The sequence below is a fragment of the Rhinatrema bivittatum genome, chromosome 1 (assembly GCF_901001135.1).
Source record: "Rhinatrema bivittatum chromosome 1, aRhiBiv1.1, whole genome shotgun sequence".
In the NCBI taxonomy this organism is placed as follows: domain Eukaryota; kingdom Metazoa; phylum Chordata; class Amphibia; order Gymnophiona; family Rhinatrematidae; genus Rhinatrema; species Rhinatrema bivittatum.
In genome coordinates, this window is record NC_042615.1 from 536,000,457 (window position 1) to 536,017,925 (window position 17,469).

Sequence of the window (17,469 nt, forward strand, 5' to 3'; positions counted from 1 at the left end):
CATGTATAAGGGGTAATAATAGCGCGTTGAAAACGCGGGGGCTAACGGTGCACTCGGCCTGAGCGCACCATACTGTATCAGCCTGAATGTAAGTCTAGGTATATATATAGACCTAACTTCAAGATGTGAGATACTCCTATCCACCTCCATGACCATACAATCCGGGGTGCGTTGTAGCGCTTGTAAAATAGTTATTCCTCCGTTGTTGAAGCTTTCTTCCTGGTGTGTACTGCCCTCCAGCCCTTATCTGTGCTTAAGAGAGAGCTGCCATGGGAGCCTGCAGCTCTCTGAAAGGCCCCATGCGGAGTTGCTTTCCCTTCTCAATGATCTCTCAAGTGGTCTTGGTGTATAACAAATCCCACTTAAGAGGTGTCACTTATGATGCATTTGAAGTTGCATTTCATGTTAGAAGGAAGATAGTAGCATGGTAAATGAGGGCAGAAAAATACCCAGATGGTCCATCAGGTCACTAATTCTTCTCCTGTGACGTTGCTTATTGAGCACGGCACTTTCCTTCTTTTATTTGACTCTTGCTTGGGGAGGAACTAAAAACTGGCTCAGGTTGTTGGGTTGTTACCGTTTGGTCTTTTCATTCATTTTCTGAATCCTTTTGATGCCTGAGAAGGAGATCCAGCTGCCAGGACCAGGACACACCCAGCCAGTCTGTTATTTAGGATATCCACAATGAAGAGGAGATACATTTGCATGCACTGCCTCCATTGTATGCAGATCTATCTTGTGCATATTCGTTCTGGACATCCTGAAAACTAGGCCTGTTTGTGGCTTTTGAAGACCGGAGTTGGCCCACCCCTGCTATAGAGGAAAGGCCCATGCAGTGTTCTTTCTTTTATTTCTAACTTTCAGTTTCAGTTCCAGTGATTTTGCACTAGCTATCCATACCCCCACACTGGGAATGGTACAGTCTGGTACATCCCTTTGATTTTGTGGCCTGGGTTTGCCCCTTATTGGCAGAGTTACCTGGATCTCTGTGAGAATTCTAGGGGCTTCTCCAGGACAGTGGGAGTGGGAGCTGCTGCTCGAGCTCTCCTGTGTGGAAGAGTCTAGTGGCCCTATGGGGATTCAGTCGGATCCTCTGATCCAGTGCCCCTAAGCAACAGGAGAAACTGCCGGCATTCCAGTTGCCGCAGGAAGTTTTCCTTTGAAAATTGCCTACAAGATATACGGTACAAAAAGTACCCATGTAATTTGCCCCTGCTGTTCCTGCAGATGGAGGTTAGATAGTGGAAACTACTGCCTGATTTTACTAGCTTTTTTTCCGCTATAGACACAGATGGGAAAACAAACAGCCTTAGTAATTCAGGCCTTCAGACAGGCTAAATATAGCCAATTTTGGGACAGGGGGATCTAGCCACCTAATTTTGTCATTAGGCGGTTGGATCCCTTTTAAAATGGTCCTCCGCAAGTCTGTTGAAGGTTTAAAGATGCTAACTTTTTGAAATTGCTAAAGTCCAAAGCAATGTGTGCACAATCCTGAGTAAAACTTTGCAGACAACTTAATGCAGCTCCATGCAAATCCCATATTAATCAAGGCATTAGTTATCACTCCCCAATGCAGAGAAGTGTGTTGGCTTTACTCATATTTTCTTAATGCTGGAAATTTAGCTCCTGCTCAGAAGTGGAGTAAAGTTTCTGGGGTTAATGCTAGTTTGTGGGGCTGAGCCGGGGTCCATTGAACGTGATTTATGTGACTTTTCTGCTCACAATCTATGGGGCGGATTTTAAGAGCCCTGCTCGCCTAAATCCGCCCAAATCCGGGCGGATTTAGGTGAGCAGGGCCCTGCGTGCCGGTGAGCCTATTTTACATAGGCCTAGCGGCGCGCGCAGAGCCCCGGGACTCGCGTAAGTCCCGGGGTTCTCCGAGGGGGGCGTGTCGGGGGCGGGCCCGGTCGTCGCGGCGTTTAGGGGGCGTGTTGGCAACGTTTTGGGGGCGGGTACGGGGGCGTGGTTACGGCCCGGGGCGGTCCGGGGCGTGGCCGCGCCCTCCGTACCCGCCCCCAGGTCGCGTCCCGGCGCGCTAGCGGCCCGCTGGCGTGCGGGGATTTACGCCTCCCTCTGGGAGGCGTAAATCCCCCGACAAAGGTAAGGATGGGGTTTAGACAGGGCCGGGCGGGTGGGTTAGGTAGGGGAAGGGAGGGGAAGGTGAGGGGAGGGCAAAAGAAAGTTTCCTCCGAGGCCGCTCCGATTTCGGAGCGGCCTCGGAGGGAACGGGGGTAGGCTGCGCGGCTCGGCGCGCGCCGGCTATACAGAATCCATAGCCTTGCGCGCGCCAATCCCGGATTTTAGCGGATACGCGCGGCTCCGCGCATATCTACTAAAATCCAGCGTACTTTTGCTTGCGCCTGATGCGCCAGCAAAAGTAGGCCAAATCGCGCAGTTTGAAAATCTACCCCAGAGAGCACAAATTTTATGTTCTAACTCATCTTTTGCAGGCATAATTTAGGATCATAGTTTGTGCGCCTAATATGTTTTGTGCCCCTAAATCACGTTTCCTAAGTGTTAACCATGGTTTGTGTGCATTAAATGTGATTTCTGCATGCTGTTCGTTTTGAGGTCAATATTCAAAACTAAACGTTGAAATGACTAACTTGTGAGTTATCCATGTAAATGGCTTTGAATATTGACCTCTTTATTTTTGTGCACCTTTTTAAACTCCTAATGTATTTGCATACTATTAGCTTACTGCATTGGGAGTTAACTTTCTTTTTTAGCAAGTATTAACAAAATGTATGCTGAAAAGCAGTGCACATTTTACCCCTGTCTTATTACATCAGACCCTCTGGGGACAGGGAGATACCTCCTGAGCCTGAATGCAACTCTCCTTGAACTACCAATGAAAAAGCACGAGTTAAATATGAATATACTTAAAAACAAAATCTCTGTACACATTCTGTCGAGGAGCTGAGCTGTTTAAACAATACCTATGATGTAGTTCTCATTCTTGATGCCACAATATTTCACAACGTGCCTTCCTATTACATTTTCTTTCTTTTTTTCATAACCTGTCACCAGTGTTTCCCAGCCCGGGTGCCTTCAGACCTGATCAGGGGTGCCACGGAAAAGCCACCGCAGCCTGATGCTCAGATCCAGACCAGAACCTGGGATCTGCTCTCAGTATCTCACAGCAACAAGAGTCACTACGTAGCGGTGGCTCTCTCACCCATGTAGGAGCTGCTTTCTGAGAACATGGGAAGCCATGCATGCCGCCTCTTCCTAGCTGCAGCAGTCATTAACAGGCAGCATGCAGGACACGGATAGTGGGGCCCGGCTATGTGCAGCACACATTGCTCACAGCACCTGCTCGTCTTCCCCTCCTGAGCTTCCTCCTTTGAGTCCTTCCAGCCTCTTATCTTATCTCCAGGGAGAGCACACACTGAGCACTGGATGTGACTCCCTTTCCGGCCGATACAGTAAAATGCGCCCAGCCAGCACACCAGTTGACTCGCGGTTGGACACGTTTTGGGCGCCCAGTCATAGTGTCCAGTGCAGTAAGGAGATTGGCACATCCATGTGCGTCCTAACAAAATGTATCAAGTAGTGCTCATCGCATTTTAATTGCATGCAAACGAAGGCACCACCGCCTGATGCAGGAAAGTGTGCCCAAAGAATAGACGCCCAATGCTCAATTTTTTAACTCCAGCTCTGGAGGTGAAATAAAGTTTACTCGCAGTTAAAGGCTCATGAGAAACATAAAAAATTTGTTGCAATAAATGTGCCCCTTGTAGGGTAAGGGAGATTAGTAAAAGATTTAGTTGTTTGGGGTTAGAACAAAAACTGAAAAAATGTATATAGGAATTAGTGGAGCAGAGCGTGATTATTAACGAAAGGACACCTTAAAAAACATGGGTGGTTCCTTTACATTTGATAAACAGGCATTGCAGATTTCTGTAACTTCATGTAAGCGATGCACTTTTGCTAGGAACGCACAATTTAGACGTCTGTGTGCCCGATGCAATATACTTCTGAGTGCCAGAAACGCACATTTCTCCCTAGTGTGCCCTTTTTGTATTCAACTTTGATTTCATTCTCATTGGACTATTGCGTCAGGCGCACAGGGGATGTGGATGCATGCACGTTAGGAAAAGGGCGCTCAATACGAGCACCTGTTTCTTGCACATATCTTGTTGCATTGGCTTGTTAGAGTGTTCGCAGCAGCAGCAGCAGTGAAGGAGCTCTGGCAGCCACATGCAATAGCCAAAGTAACTCACACGCCCACATCACACTGACCTCTTCCTTCTCCTGCACTTGTTTATAGAGGGAACTGGTCCTTTGAGACGTTCATGTTATCTCAGCCTCCTCTCCCTCTTTGTTTTAAAATTTGGAAGAGAGACTGATGGGGCTTTCGGTGTTTCCCTAGCTCTTTTGACCGTATGAGTCCTCTCCATGTCCACATTTTCCACCCCATGGAGGCTGGTGTGCCGCGCAACATTTTAGCTAATGCAGGTGTGCCATGGGTTGGAAAAGGTTGGAAAACAGGGAGGTAGACTATAGGTAGACATTTTTTCTGGTGTCTCCTTTTCTCAGCAGAAACTGATTTAGTTCAGGAGTCTGTTCTGAGCCCACCTGTGGATTAAAGCTGGTCTACCAAATAGATCAAAACGTAGTGCTAGTCTTCTGTCCCACACCCCTTCTGTCTTTGTTCTTCGCCCCCTCAGGTCACCCGTTCTCATCTCTGTTGATCTTGTACTGATGAAAATGTGGGCTTGTTGGATTCTGCACTTTAAAAGTTCAGTTCTGCTCGGGAACATGTGCACCAGGCAAATGCATCTCTCTTCAGCCTAACTTGTGACATACAGGCTGGGGATATTGCTTCTCTAGTTATTGACTTCAAGTTGGGGGTCTCTCTGTGCGGATAGGCTGGGGAGGGACGGAAGGCGGGGCTCTGGCCTTCCTCACCAGCCTTCCCAGGCCCTGTGACATCACCTCCCCGCCTGTGAGAAGGCAGGGAAGGAATTTTGATTCCAGGACCCTCAAAGAGAGGAAGCTTTGTGGGAAAAGGGCACTTCCTCACTGCAGAGACCCTCACACACCAGCACAGGGTAAGCTGCAGTGCACCGATCTCGGCTTCCTTTCTTTTTTCAAGAATTATTCTGATTTCTCAGGAAGAGCTGATTTTTAATGTGTTAATGTCTGTTCTGGGATCCGCTGAGGAATTTGTCAGTGTTCTCCAGTGTGTAGCACAGAAAAAGGACTGAAAATGTTCATGGGAAGCTATAATGCTTTGGTTTTTTTCCTTCTGTCTTGATTTTGCACAGTTGCATGTGTCCTTGAGAAAGAGGAGTTGTGACTGTGAGCTTTGACAGCTGGCTGAAATCTTTTCTGCCCTGCTTTCATGTTTCAGGCAGAGCGAGTTGTTTTGCCCTGTTCTGATTTATTCTTTCCTGGACAGGGATGCTGAGAATTTTCTGCCTTTTTCATGACTTGAGTGTTAAGTTAAGGAGAGGCTGGCTGTGGTGAGATTTTGTCTGGGGGCTAAGTCACGGCTGGGAGTTAGGTGTGCATTTTGATTTGTTGCAATGGCAGTGAATTCACTTTTGGAGGAGGAAAGATTTAGCTGTGGAATTAACTAAGAATTTGGTTGATGGTTTTTGAGGGTTTGGGCTTCTGAAAAGCTTGCTTCCACCCAGTCTGAGAGGTAGAAAAAAACACACATATGACTTAGCTCTGACCCATAAACAGAGCTTGATACTGTGATTCCCTTCCATGAGGGTATGCATTCACCAAGTTCTGCATGTAAAATATAAATGCGTGTGCCAAGCAGTGCACTGGCTACAGGAGTGTGGTGCATGTGGCTGTCCATGCCCTTCGCTGTGTGCCCAATATATTTTAAGCAGATGGTGCTTTACAGTGTAAATTATGTATGTATGTATATGCATTGCATATAGCTTTATACACAGATACACACACACTCTCACTCACTCACTCACTCACTCTTGTACATAAAGTATGCAGTCTTATTGTAGTTAAAAGTTTTCCCTAAATCAGGAGGCCCTGTGCAGCCAACACTCCTCATACATCCTAGAACCGGCCATGAGATTCAGGTGCTGACAGTAAAGACAGCTGTTAATGCCTCTTGGTAAGATTTTTGCTAGTGATCTGCTCTTTTAAGGAGGAAATAGGGAGGGTGTGACAAGTGGCTGCAACTTGATTGTTGTCTGGTAAACTCTCATTTTCATGCAAATGTGTTTCAGTGGGGTGTCTTTTTATATATACAAAAACGTTAACCTGTTGCTCATGCCTTGTACTGTATTTCTGACATATATCACAAGCTATTCTGTGCATTTTTAAAGGAAAAAATGCATAGGTGTGCACCATTTCACTGCTGGGTTTCCATATCTCCATGCGTGTTTGCCCTTTCCTGCAGGGCCACCTGACAAACAGGCCGATTCAGTAAAAGTTGCGGGAGAGCAAGCGAGCGCCCGCTCTCCGGTGCACACGATTCAGTATTTAAATGAGGGCCTGGGGTAAAAAGAGGCGCTAGGGACACTAGCGCGTCCCTAGCGCCTCTTTTTGGACAGGAGCAGCGGCTGTCAGCAGGTTTGACAGCCGACACTCAATTTTGCCGGCGTCGGTTCTCAAACCCGCTGACAGCCACAGGTTCGGAAACCGGACGCCTGCAAAATTGAGCGTCCGGTTTTTGAGCCACGGGCCCATTTTAAATTTATTATTTTTTTTAAATTATTTTTTACTTTGGGACCTCCGACTTAATATCACCATGATATTAAGTCGGAGGGTGTACAGAAAAGCAGTTTTTACTGCTTTTCTGTACACTTTCCCGGTGCTGGCAGAAATTTCTGAAAGTAAAATATGCGGCTTGGCTGCACATTTTACTTAGTGAATTGCGCGGGAATAACTAATAGGTCCTTCAACATGCATTTGCATGTTGCGGGCGCTTTTAGTTTTGGGGGGGTTGGACGCGCGTTTTCGACACGCTATTACCCCTTAATAAGGGGTAAAGCTAGCGTGTACTGTATCAGCCTGAGTGTTTGGAAACTAGCTTTGCTGATTTAAAGTATTCCTTCTGTTACACAGCTTTGACAGGAGACATGGTTTCATGGTTAGCCCACAGACTTAAGAGTCAAGGCTCTTGAGTTCTAATCCCAGTTCTTCCTCTGCTTTTCTGGTTGACCTTGAACAAGTGATTTTATACCCCTGACCATCAGTCTGGACCCAAATGTAACAATTACCTGTAAATAATAATCTTCCTTGACTCTCAATAGAATGGAACTGTAGATAGATTCTGTGAAGCCGTATTTCACTCCAGGGGCATCAGCGTGACCCAGAATTGTTGCAACAAAGAAATATGGGTCAACAAACAAGTTTATAGAGAACCTTTTTTTAGATTAATGTAATAGCTCTTGGAAGCTAGTCCCAAATGTATGTTCTCTTCTTCAGCTCAGTGCTCAGTGCAGAATGCAACAGACTTTGTTGCCCAAAATATACAAGTGCATTACAGATGTGTGAGCGTGTTTTCCAAGCTATAAAGTAGCTCTGGAAATGACTCTTAATGGACTGACACAGGAACACAAAATGAAATGGTGCTAGTAATATTCAAAAGGTGGGGTTAGAAAGAAGTTTATTGTGACTCTTTGAGGCTTCTTGTTTTTCTCCTTAGGGTGATGGCTCGAGGACCAGCCTAGCCCTGTAACCAGAGGCGGCTGCTTGCAGTTCTGAAAGGACGGGACGCCCGGGACCTAACACGCGGATCGGTGTCGGTAGGGGGGAGGAGAGTAGCGAGCGGGCCCATCGCGGCGCCTCCCCATTGGCGAGGGCGCCGTGAGGAACATCGGGAGAAAAAAAGTTATTTAAGGGGCGGGGTGTCAACGGACGGCCCCTTCCCCCTGCTGGAGCCCTGCCAAGCTCCTTCCCTCCCTCCCACCCTTATATAAGTTATATTGTTCCACGATTGGTTGCTGTCGCAGCAAGGGGGGGAGGGCGATTCGCCCAAGCCTCGCTATGGGTAATTGGGCTCAACGGGTTGCCAGTTGGGGGGGGGGGGCTTCAACTGGTGGGACAAATACCCGTCGGGCGGCTTGGCTTGGCTCCTTGCTGGCTGGTGGCGGAGGCTGGTTCGGGTGGGCGGGGTGCTACCTAAACAGTATTTGGCCAGGTGGCTTACCGATGGTTATCTTGCTGGCGGGTGGTGGATAACCACTGTTATATTTATACTGTAAGGGCTCGGGCGACGGGTTTGTTAATCAAGCTGCGGCCTGTTAATTCCCATAAATGCTTCCGTCAATTTGTAAATATGTGTGAAAGGGACGGTGTGAGAGAAGGTGCGCGCAGTGCTGACTGTGTGTGTGTTATGTAAAAACACGCCGCTCCCACGAAGCACTCTGGGATCCCGTGTGGAGGGAAGACATTGAATACAGCCAGATTTATCTGTTAACTATTAAAAAAAAAAACCAAAAAACCTCTTAACTTTACCTCTGCCTTGTGTGCTCCAAATGTCCTCACAAATGGATGATTGGAGAACTGAAACACAAGATTTGTGAGTTTTGCTACCTCTACTCCTCCCCACTAAGCTGCTTAAGTGAAGGACATGTGGTAGGGATGTCACTGCCTTAATGAGATAACACCTCCCAGGCTCCAGATGTACTGCAAGTGATGACTAAGATTGCAAAGAAGGGAAAGCAGGCCAAAGGATATGTGTGGGAGGACTGAATTTGGTTGGGGGGGGAGGGGAAGTCGGGTCCCTGCTTAAAAAGTTTATGCAGATTTAATTGTGCTCAAAGAGCAGGGAGATTGTTTTATGGTAAGCAAGTGGCAAGCAGAAGGGAAATATTCCAGGACTGAGTCAGACCCGGTAAACAGAAAGGCAGGAGCAGCGTGTGACTCTTAGCTGACTTACAGGCTGATACAGCACCTTTTGACGCACTAGCTTTACCTCTTATTCAGTAAGGGGTAATAGCACGTCGAAAATGCACATCCAACCCCTCTCGAAACTAATAGGGCCATCAACATGCAAATGCATGTTGATGGCCCTATTAGTTATTCCCATGCGATTCAGAAAGTAAAATGTGCTTTTCTGTACACCCTCTGACTTAATATCATGGTGATATTAAGTCGGAGGTCCCAAAAGTAAAAAATAATTAAAAATAAAAAAATTTAAAATCAGCCCGCGGCTCACGGGTTGAAAACTGGACGCTCAATTTTGCCAGCGTCCGGTTTCCGAACCCGTGGCTGTCAGCGGGTCCGAGAACTGATGCCGGCAAAATTGAATGTCGGCTGTCAAACCCGCTGACAGCCGCCGCTCCTTTTACCGCGGGCCCTAATTAGCATAATTTTATTTACTGTATCATGCGCACAGGACACTGGCCTGAGCGCGCGTTTCTTTCTGTATCGGCCTGATGGTAAGTCAGGTGCCATGGCATGGCATGGAGAACTTACCCATGACATGGAGAACTTACCCATGTTCTGCTGCACCACTGTTTGCATGAAACTGTAGACACAGAGTCCATTAACAGTGAACAGATTTCTTCAGAATCTGCAGCTTTTTTTTTTTTTTTTTTAATTTCCCTGGACCTAAGAACTTTAAAAAAAAAAAAAAAAAAAAAAGTCCCTTTCATGTAGAGGACATGCCTGGGCTCTGCTGTGTTGGCATGCTTACAGTACCTGTTGCTAATCTTGGCTACTCCAGGTAGAGTCACACGGAAACTTGTTTTTCTTTCACCCTGGTGGATTGTGTAGCTGCTGTCGCACCTGGAAATACCTGCAAAACAAAGCTTAGATTTTCATACCTTCTTAATAGTGCTCAATTTTTGCAACACCGTCGGGGCTGGCTTTTGGGGTGTGCGGCCATGCAGGCTGCCGTGTATGAGTGGACCCCAGCATTCTGGCACTCCCTCCTTCCCTTCCACGTCATGTAGATAGAGGTGAGAAAGAGAGGGGGTCGGGTGGGGAGGGGGATAATGCTGCTGGGCAAAGAGTGAGGGAGGAGGGAAGGGGGATGCTGTGCTGGACCCAGCCTTGGGTCAGAGCTGCCACCACCAAAGGGGGCAAGGAAGGGAGCGCCAATTTTATACAGGGCACCGGTTAGCCCGGAGCCGTTTCCTCTCAGGCTTCATTGATGCTCATCGACACATGCCAAAACAATTTTTCCTTGCGCCTGTAGCAAATCAGCCTCTTAGAAGCTGCTTGTTTTATCCACAGAAACTTGTTTTGTTTGATAGGAATTTTTTGGATGGGGGAGGGGTTTGGCACATACCCACAGATTGCCTCAATGGGGAATGTTCCATGCTTTTTTTAAAAATAGATATTTAAAAATAGATTTCTAGTATTTAGATGATAGCAAACCCAGATACAGTACTGGCAGGCTGCATCTTGGGGCCTTTGAGAACATTTTTTCATTTGCCCACTAATGTTATCGGAGATATCAGCTAAGTACAGAGACAGTACGTGCATCCAATACATGAAGGGGATGCCCCAGGGCACCATCCATATTTCCAAACAAGATGGGAAGTAAGGGCAAGTTTATAAAGTGGAATGTAGCAGGCATGGACATTCCAGTGAAACAGGAAAAGGTAATCGCGCACCTCAATAGATTGAGAGGTAATGTGATGTTTCTGCAGGAGACTCCTGTATCACCGAAAGAACATCTTAAGCTTTAAAAAGGGGGATTTAAGCAATCAGTTGCAGGTTCAGGTTCTTCCCATAGCAGGGGGACTGCAGTCCAAATTCTCAAATCAGTCTCTTTCCAATTACAGTCTCAACCCATTGACCCCCAACGGGAGGAGCGTTATAATTTGTGGCCTCTTCTTTTAGGAGGCCGCTGATTATGGGCTCCATATATGGGCCGAACAAATAATATCATTCTTTTTTCACTGAACTGGTCACGCAGATCTTGGCCTTGGAGCCTGCACCTGTGATTCTAGGGGGTGACTTCAATTGTGTTGCAGCTGCAACACTTGATAGAACCCCCATCCGGAGTTACACATCCCAGGAAGAGAAAAAGGGGAATTCTGTTTTTGTGTAATGCTTTGCATTTAGTGGATATTTGGATTGTGCTCCACCCTAGCGAAAGAGACTTCACTCATTCCGCCCGGGCATGTCAGTCTCAAGCCCAGTTGGACTATTTGCTACTATTGGACTCTGTTCTCTCAGGTGACACAGTTGCAAATTGAATCACTTGTGATCTCGGACCATTGTCCTGTTTCATGTGTTTTGCAAGGGGCAGAACCTGGTCGTGATTTTTCTCTGGGGAAGTTGCCGCACTGGCTCATGCAAGATAAAAAAATTTGCACAACACTTAAATGAGTGCTGGCAAGAATTTGCCCGACACAATGCCCAACACAGAAAGATTCCTGTTCTGTACTGGGAAACTGCAAAGGCAGTGCTGCGGGGAAATAATATTAGTTATGTGATTGCTAAGAAAAAAAGATAATAGATCAAGATATCCTGGCCTTAACTAAGAGCTTACGGGCATAAAGAAACAGCTTATAAGTAATCCTTCTGATATGATTAAAATTCAGTTCTCGACTACTCAGAAGACCCTAATAATATATTACATGCAAGAGTTGCCTCCTCATTGCTGTTGTTAAAACATAAGTTTTTCCTTCATGGCAGCAAGTCGGGCAAACTTATGGCCAACTTGACAAGGGGGGACCGTAAATCGGCTTTTGTAGTGGAGTTGCGCACACCCTAAGGGAGAATGGCCATGGCAAGTCATGATATTAGCAGAATATTTAAGGAATACTATGCTTACCTGAACTCGGCGGAGGAAGATGACATTGTGCAATGGGGATGTTTTATGCAGGAACTAAAGCTGCCTTCACTGACCCCTTCTCAACAGGAGTCTCTCAATAGTTCCATCACAAACTCTGAAATAAAGAAGGTAATTGGTTCGCTACCGGCATTTAAGGCGCCGGGGCCTGATGGCCTAAAGGCATATTTTTACAAGGCTTTGACCCCCCCCCCCTCTAGTCACAGATTGTCTCAAAGACTTATATGAGAACATGATACACAGAGGTCGCATGCCCAAGTCAGTGCACATGGCACACATAGTAGTGCTGCCCAAACCAGGTAGAGATCCACAACTGACCTCCTCTTATCGTCCCATCTCACTTTTAAACATGGACATTAAAATATATGCTAAATTATTAGCTAATAGACTGGCTGATAATTTACCCTGTCTGACTTCCTCTGGACAGGCGGGGTTTGTTAAGGGCCATCGTTCCAGTATGAACATCAGAAGGATACAAGTTCTGTTAGACTTTTGTAGGCAAGGCCAATTCAAAGACCCCGTCTTGGTGGGATTTGATGCAGAAAAAGCATTTGACAGGGTTTCGTGGGGGTTTTGTTTTACAGTGTGTCTTAGAAACCTTTGGCTTCTCTGAGCTCTTTTTACAGGCGATACAAGTGTTGGCAAAGATCTGGATGAATGGTATACTCTCTGAACTGTTTCATTTGTCCAGCGGTACAAGACAGGGATGACCCCTTTCGCTTTATTGTTTATTCTTACCATTGGAACCCTTAGTGGCTAGACGTAATGAGTACTGCAACCGTCAGTGTGCTGGTCGAGGCGCCCGTTTTTGTCACAATTTTTGTTCGCAGATGATATACTTCTATTCGTTCCACAGGCTAAAACTTTGTTTCCCAAGGTTCTAGATATTTTCACTGTTTATGGTTCTTTTTCAGGGTTCAAACTGAACCTTGCCAAATCAGAAGCTCTAGACATACTGGGTCATTTGCATGATTCCTGGGACTCCTTGCCTCTGCAGTGGGAGAGAGCGACCATTAAATATTTAGGGATTTATATCCACAGAGATCCAAAGCTGAGGTACTTGGCGAATGTTCCAAGGATAATTAAGGAATTCCGTAAATGTACCACAAGCTAGATGAACTTCCCTCTATCTTTAATGGGATGTATCACTTTGCTAAAAAAATGTCCCTCATTCCTAAGCTGTTGTATGTGTTACAATTGCTTCCTATAGTGCTGTCCCGAAAAGATCTGCGCACTATCCTCAGAAAGTGTGCAAAGTCAGAGGGTGGGTGGGGCTTTCCCAATATACGGTATTATAATTTGGCATGTGTTTTGAGGGCATTGGGAGATTGGTTACTGGACACTGCAACCTTTACATATAACATGGTGGAAGCAGGGCTGGTACACCCATATGATCTGCGCTTTGTGTTACATGCAAGGAAATGGGAGATTCCTGTTGTTTTGGCCCATAATATCCTTATCCAATATATATTTTATGGTTGGCGGGATTTGCGGAAACAGCTGATGTTGTCTTGGAATTCCTCTCCCTTGCTTCCCATATGTGGGAATCCCAGGTTTCCCATTGGGAATAGATTACCATTCTTTACTAACTTATCAAAAGCGGGCTGGGACAAGTTTCACTGCTTTATTGAATATGCAAATAATTGTATGTTCTCTTTTCAGTATTGCCAAGAACATTTCCAATTTCATGCTCAAGATTTTTTACATTATCTACAGATTTGTAGTTACATTCATACAATCATACAAACTAACACACCAACCCCGTCCTTGGGGGCCCTTTCAGAGGTGGTTATTAGGTATTATCGGGGTTGTAAATAGTTTCTGGCAGGGTTATACAAATACTTACACTCCGTACATCGATACTGTATACTTGACAACTTAGCTATAAATTGGAAGTTAGACCTCAGGACTGAATTGGAAGGGGATGACCTTTTTGAAAGCATAAGGTTGTTGAATTGTAACATTCCCTCTGTTTTGGTAAGGGAGCAACACCTGAGAATTTTGCACAGAATAGTTATATCCCCGATACGGGTCTTTAGGATGAAGCATATTGATAGCCCGAGATGTCGCAGATGTACTAAGCCTAGAGCTACACTCGTACATGGCTTATGGGACTGTACCCCCTATCCAACAGTTTTAGACATCTATCAGGCAAAATTTTCAGGAAAGTTTCATATGTCAATACCAGTTAGGGCAGATGTATGTATTCTGGAGGTTATTACTGATGAAATATCCGGTACCGACAGTGAATTATGTTTCTTAATTAAAGGGCTCTGTGTAGCGAGAAGATGTATTCTAATGAGATGGGTTGAAGGGGATACACCCACATTTCCAGTCTGGCAAGCTGAAATGATAGATCTGCTATCAATGGATTATAAAACATGGGACTTGGGAAGCAGGGGCAAAGGGATTAAGCGACTTCCTAGTATATGGAGCCCATTCGTTGCTCAACTAAAATCAAATCTGTGTGCCCATTTCTCTGCTTTTGATAGAACTAAGCTGACGCCAGAGTAACTCGGCTGACCCCCATTTGATATACCTGAGGTGCAATGTCTTCTATCAATCGTAGGCCAATTCTGCGAGAAAGGTCACCTGTGGGAGGGGAGGGGGGATAGGGGGTTTTTAAGGGGTAGGAAGATGACAGAAACAGTATAATATAGAAAACATTTATGTTCTGCAGATATGTTTTCTTACTCCTCTCTTTGCTGGACATGGTTGTATTGAACTTTTTGTTGTATTTATTGATTATGGAAAATTTAATAAAAATATTTTACAAAAAAAAATAAGTAGATTTCTGGCTATATACCCCTCATAATGTTTTAAAGTCTTAGCATCATTACACCATGCTTATGTCTTCATTGCTTGCTTTAAGGGAATACATGGAACAATGATGCTGAGTGTGGGACAGCCAGTTTGCGTGTTCATCTTTATTGGAGAGGGTGCTTTTCTTCTGAAATATTTCTCTTGGAGAAGAGATGGCTGAGGGGGGACATGATAGAGGTCTTTAAGATCATGAGAGGTCTTGAACGAGTAGATGTGACTCGGTTATTTACACTTTCGAATAATAGAAGGACTAGGGGGCATTCCATGAAGTTAGCAAGTAGCACATTTAAGACTAATCGGAGAAAATTCTTTTTCACTCAATGCACAATAAAGCTCTGGAATTTGTTGCCAGAGGATGTGGTTAGTGCAGTTAGTGTAGCTGGGTTCAAAAAAGGTTTGGATAAGTTCTTGGAGGAGAAGTCCATTAACGGCTATTAATCAAGTTTACTTAGGGAATAGCGACTGCTATTAATTGCATCAGTAGCATGGGATCTTCTTAGTGTTTGGGTAATTGCCAGGTACTTGTGGCCTGGTTTAGCCTCTGTTGTAAACAGGATGCTGGGCTTGATGGACCCTTGGTCTGACCCAGCATGGCAATTTCTTATGCTCTTATGTAGGTTTGTAAACAGGATTTGACTCTCTCCCCCTCCCCCTTTTTAGAAAACACAGTTTTCTCTGCTGTTGCTATAATTATTGACTGAGCTCCTAGCTATCCTGTGCTCTGCTTCACTCGCCCTGTTTCCATGGCATATGATTGGTTATTGAGGACATCTAGCCAGCATTTTCTCTGTGCATCCTCAATTGTTTTCTAACCTTTAAGGACTAGAGACTACTCCTGGTTTTGCAGTCTGAAGCTATTTGTTCTGATGAAATGCATCTTTTCCTTGGCTTGTTAATGCTTTTATACTTCAAGCAGGTTGTAAGAACCATGAATTGTGTTGCCTCTAGAAATCTGACGGCTCTTAGCCCATGTTTGCCGCAGTAGCTGCAGAAAGGTAAAAAACAAATAGTGATTTTGGATCACTGGAGGCCATGAGGGAGCCCGTAATTTTGGCTGTCATATTTCAGATATACTGTATTTATCAGACTATTAAGACACAGATTTTTTAAAAACAAAACCATTTTAAAAATCTATTTTGCGTGGCTGTGTATAGTCTAATGTGCCGTACCTCACGCTTCAGCGATAGTGGGATGGGCTCTGCCAGCCGTGTAGGCCTCCTCAGATCTTTGGGCCTACAGGAAAGCTGGGAGCCAGCCTGGCTTTACCCGTACAGGCAGCTGGAAGCAGCATGCCATCAGACTGTAAAGAGCAGGGCAATTTTTATCCTACTAAAACAAAAACTAGCTCGAGTAGCTTGATAAATATGATACATATGAAACAGTGGGAGGCTCGAGGAGCAAAAAGTGATAGAAATAATTGCCGAAGTGTACCATGTGTGTCCAGTAACTGATTTTATGCCTTTATTTTGTCCGATTATTGATTGAGTTGGAAGCATCCCGTTATAGTCGTGGCCCAGGTGCTAAATTTGATGTTAACAACAACTAGAAAGTTGTCCTTGTATTTAATCTTGACCCAGAGGCGAGAAAACTGGAGGGTCAGGCCCCCCCCCCTCCAGAGTGCGTGAATAATCCTGCACGGGGGGGGCACACTGGCTGCCCAACCAGGGAAGAAAAAACATTGGTGCTGCGGAGGCGCTGCAAGCTCAGGAGGGGGAGGCCTGCCAGAACGTAGCGAGGACATTGTAAGCATGCCATGACTTAGCCATACATCTCTGTCAGTGGGCTGGGGAAAGGAGCTGCTTCTGCTGTGGTGGGCTCAGGTGGGGACATGGGACGAGCCACTGCGGTGTTCCGCAGTCCATACACACACACACACATATATCTCAGGCAAATTCCTATTCACACACACACACACAGACTCACATACACCCCAGACAGGTTCCCATTCACACATACACATCCCGAAACATGTTCCCATTCATACACACACACCCTAGGCAGGTTTCTATTCAAACACACACGCTCCAGGCAGGTTCTCATCACACTCATACACACATACAGTCAGGTTCCCATTCACACACACACACCCCATGCATGTTCTCATTCACACACACTCCCCAAGCAGGTTTCTATTCACACTCCCACTCCCCAGGCAATTTCCCATTCACATACACATGCACACACAAAGGCAATTTCCCATTCAGACACACACATCCCAGGCATGTTCTCATTCACACACACAGAGCCCATAACACATTTTCAACCAGGAGGATTACAGGTACCTAGTGCTAGCGCTGGGAGTAAGAGGAATTAGATCTACTTTATGGGATCTGCCAGGTACTTGCGACCTGGATTGACCACTGTAGGAGACAGGATGCTGGGCTTGGTGGGCCTTGCTCTGACCCAGCATGGCACTTATGATCTTATTGTGTTTCGAAGATACCTGTTGAATGAGGCTGCTTCCCAGGGTGTGGGTTTGTAAGTATGAGTCTGCCAGCCAAAGGAAGAGACAATGGAAGATTTGTTTCAGGGTTGCAGTTAGGAGATCACAAAAGGGGGAAGGAAGCTTTGGTACTTCTCCTCCTTCCCAGCAAGAGGACATACACCCTTGCTTCCTGGCCACTGCACCATCTGTTTTGACCATTTGTGATATTTTGTTGAACCCACAGAGAGGCTCCAATACCCAGCAGCGGACATCTCTTGTTTTATATTCCCCAGCAAAGGGTTGCACAGTCAGAACCATTCCACTATCCCAATCAGTTTCAAAATGGCGTAGCATGTTTAGCCACATCCTGCTTTATGGGCCCAGTTCGGCAAGGCGCATCTCCCAGTTTTATTCAGAGGGACAGCACTCTGAGCCTGATGGCAGGGCTGGTTTTAGGAAGGGGCAAGCAAGGAGATTGCCC

The 17,469-nt window shown here is 45.8% G+C and overlaps 1 protein-coding gene across 5 annotated transcripts in view; it reads left to right on the forward strand.

Annotated features, from left to right (window-relative positions):
• Positions 1–17,469, forward strand: part of PALM2-AKAP2 (PALM2-AKAP2 fusion) — a 583,545-nt gene that overhangs the window by 466,356 nt on the left and 99,720 nt on the right. The window contains exon 1 of one of the 5 annotated variants that reach the window (XM_029614193.1): positions 5,039–5,057. The exons of the other annotated variants lie outside the window; for them this stretch is intronic. The gene's annotated coding sequence lies outside the window, so the exon portion shown is untranslated. Of the gene's footprint in view, positions 1–5,038; positions 5,058–17,469 lie in introns of those variants that run through there. 5 annotated transcript variants of the gene reach the window in all.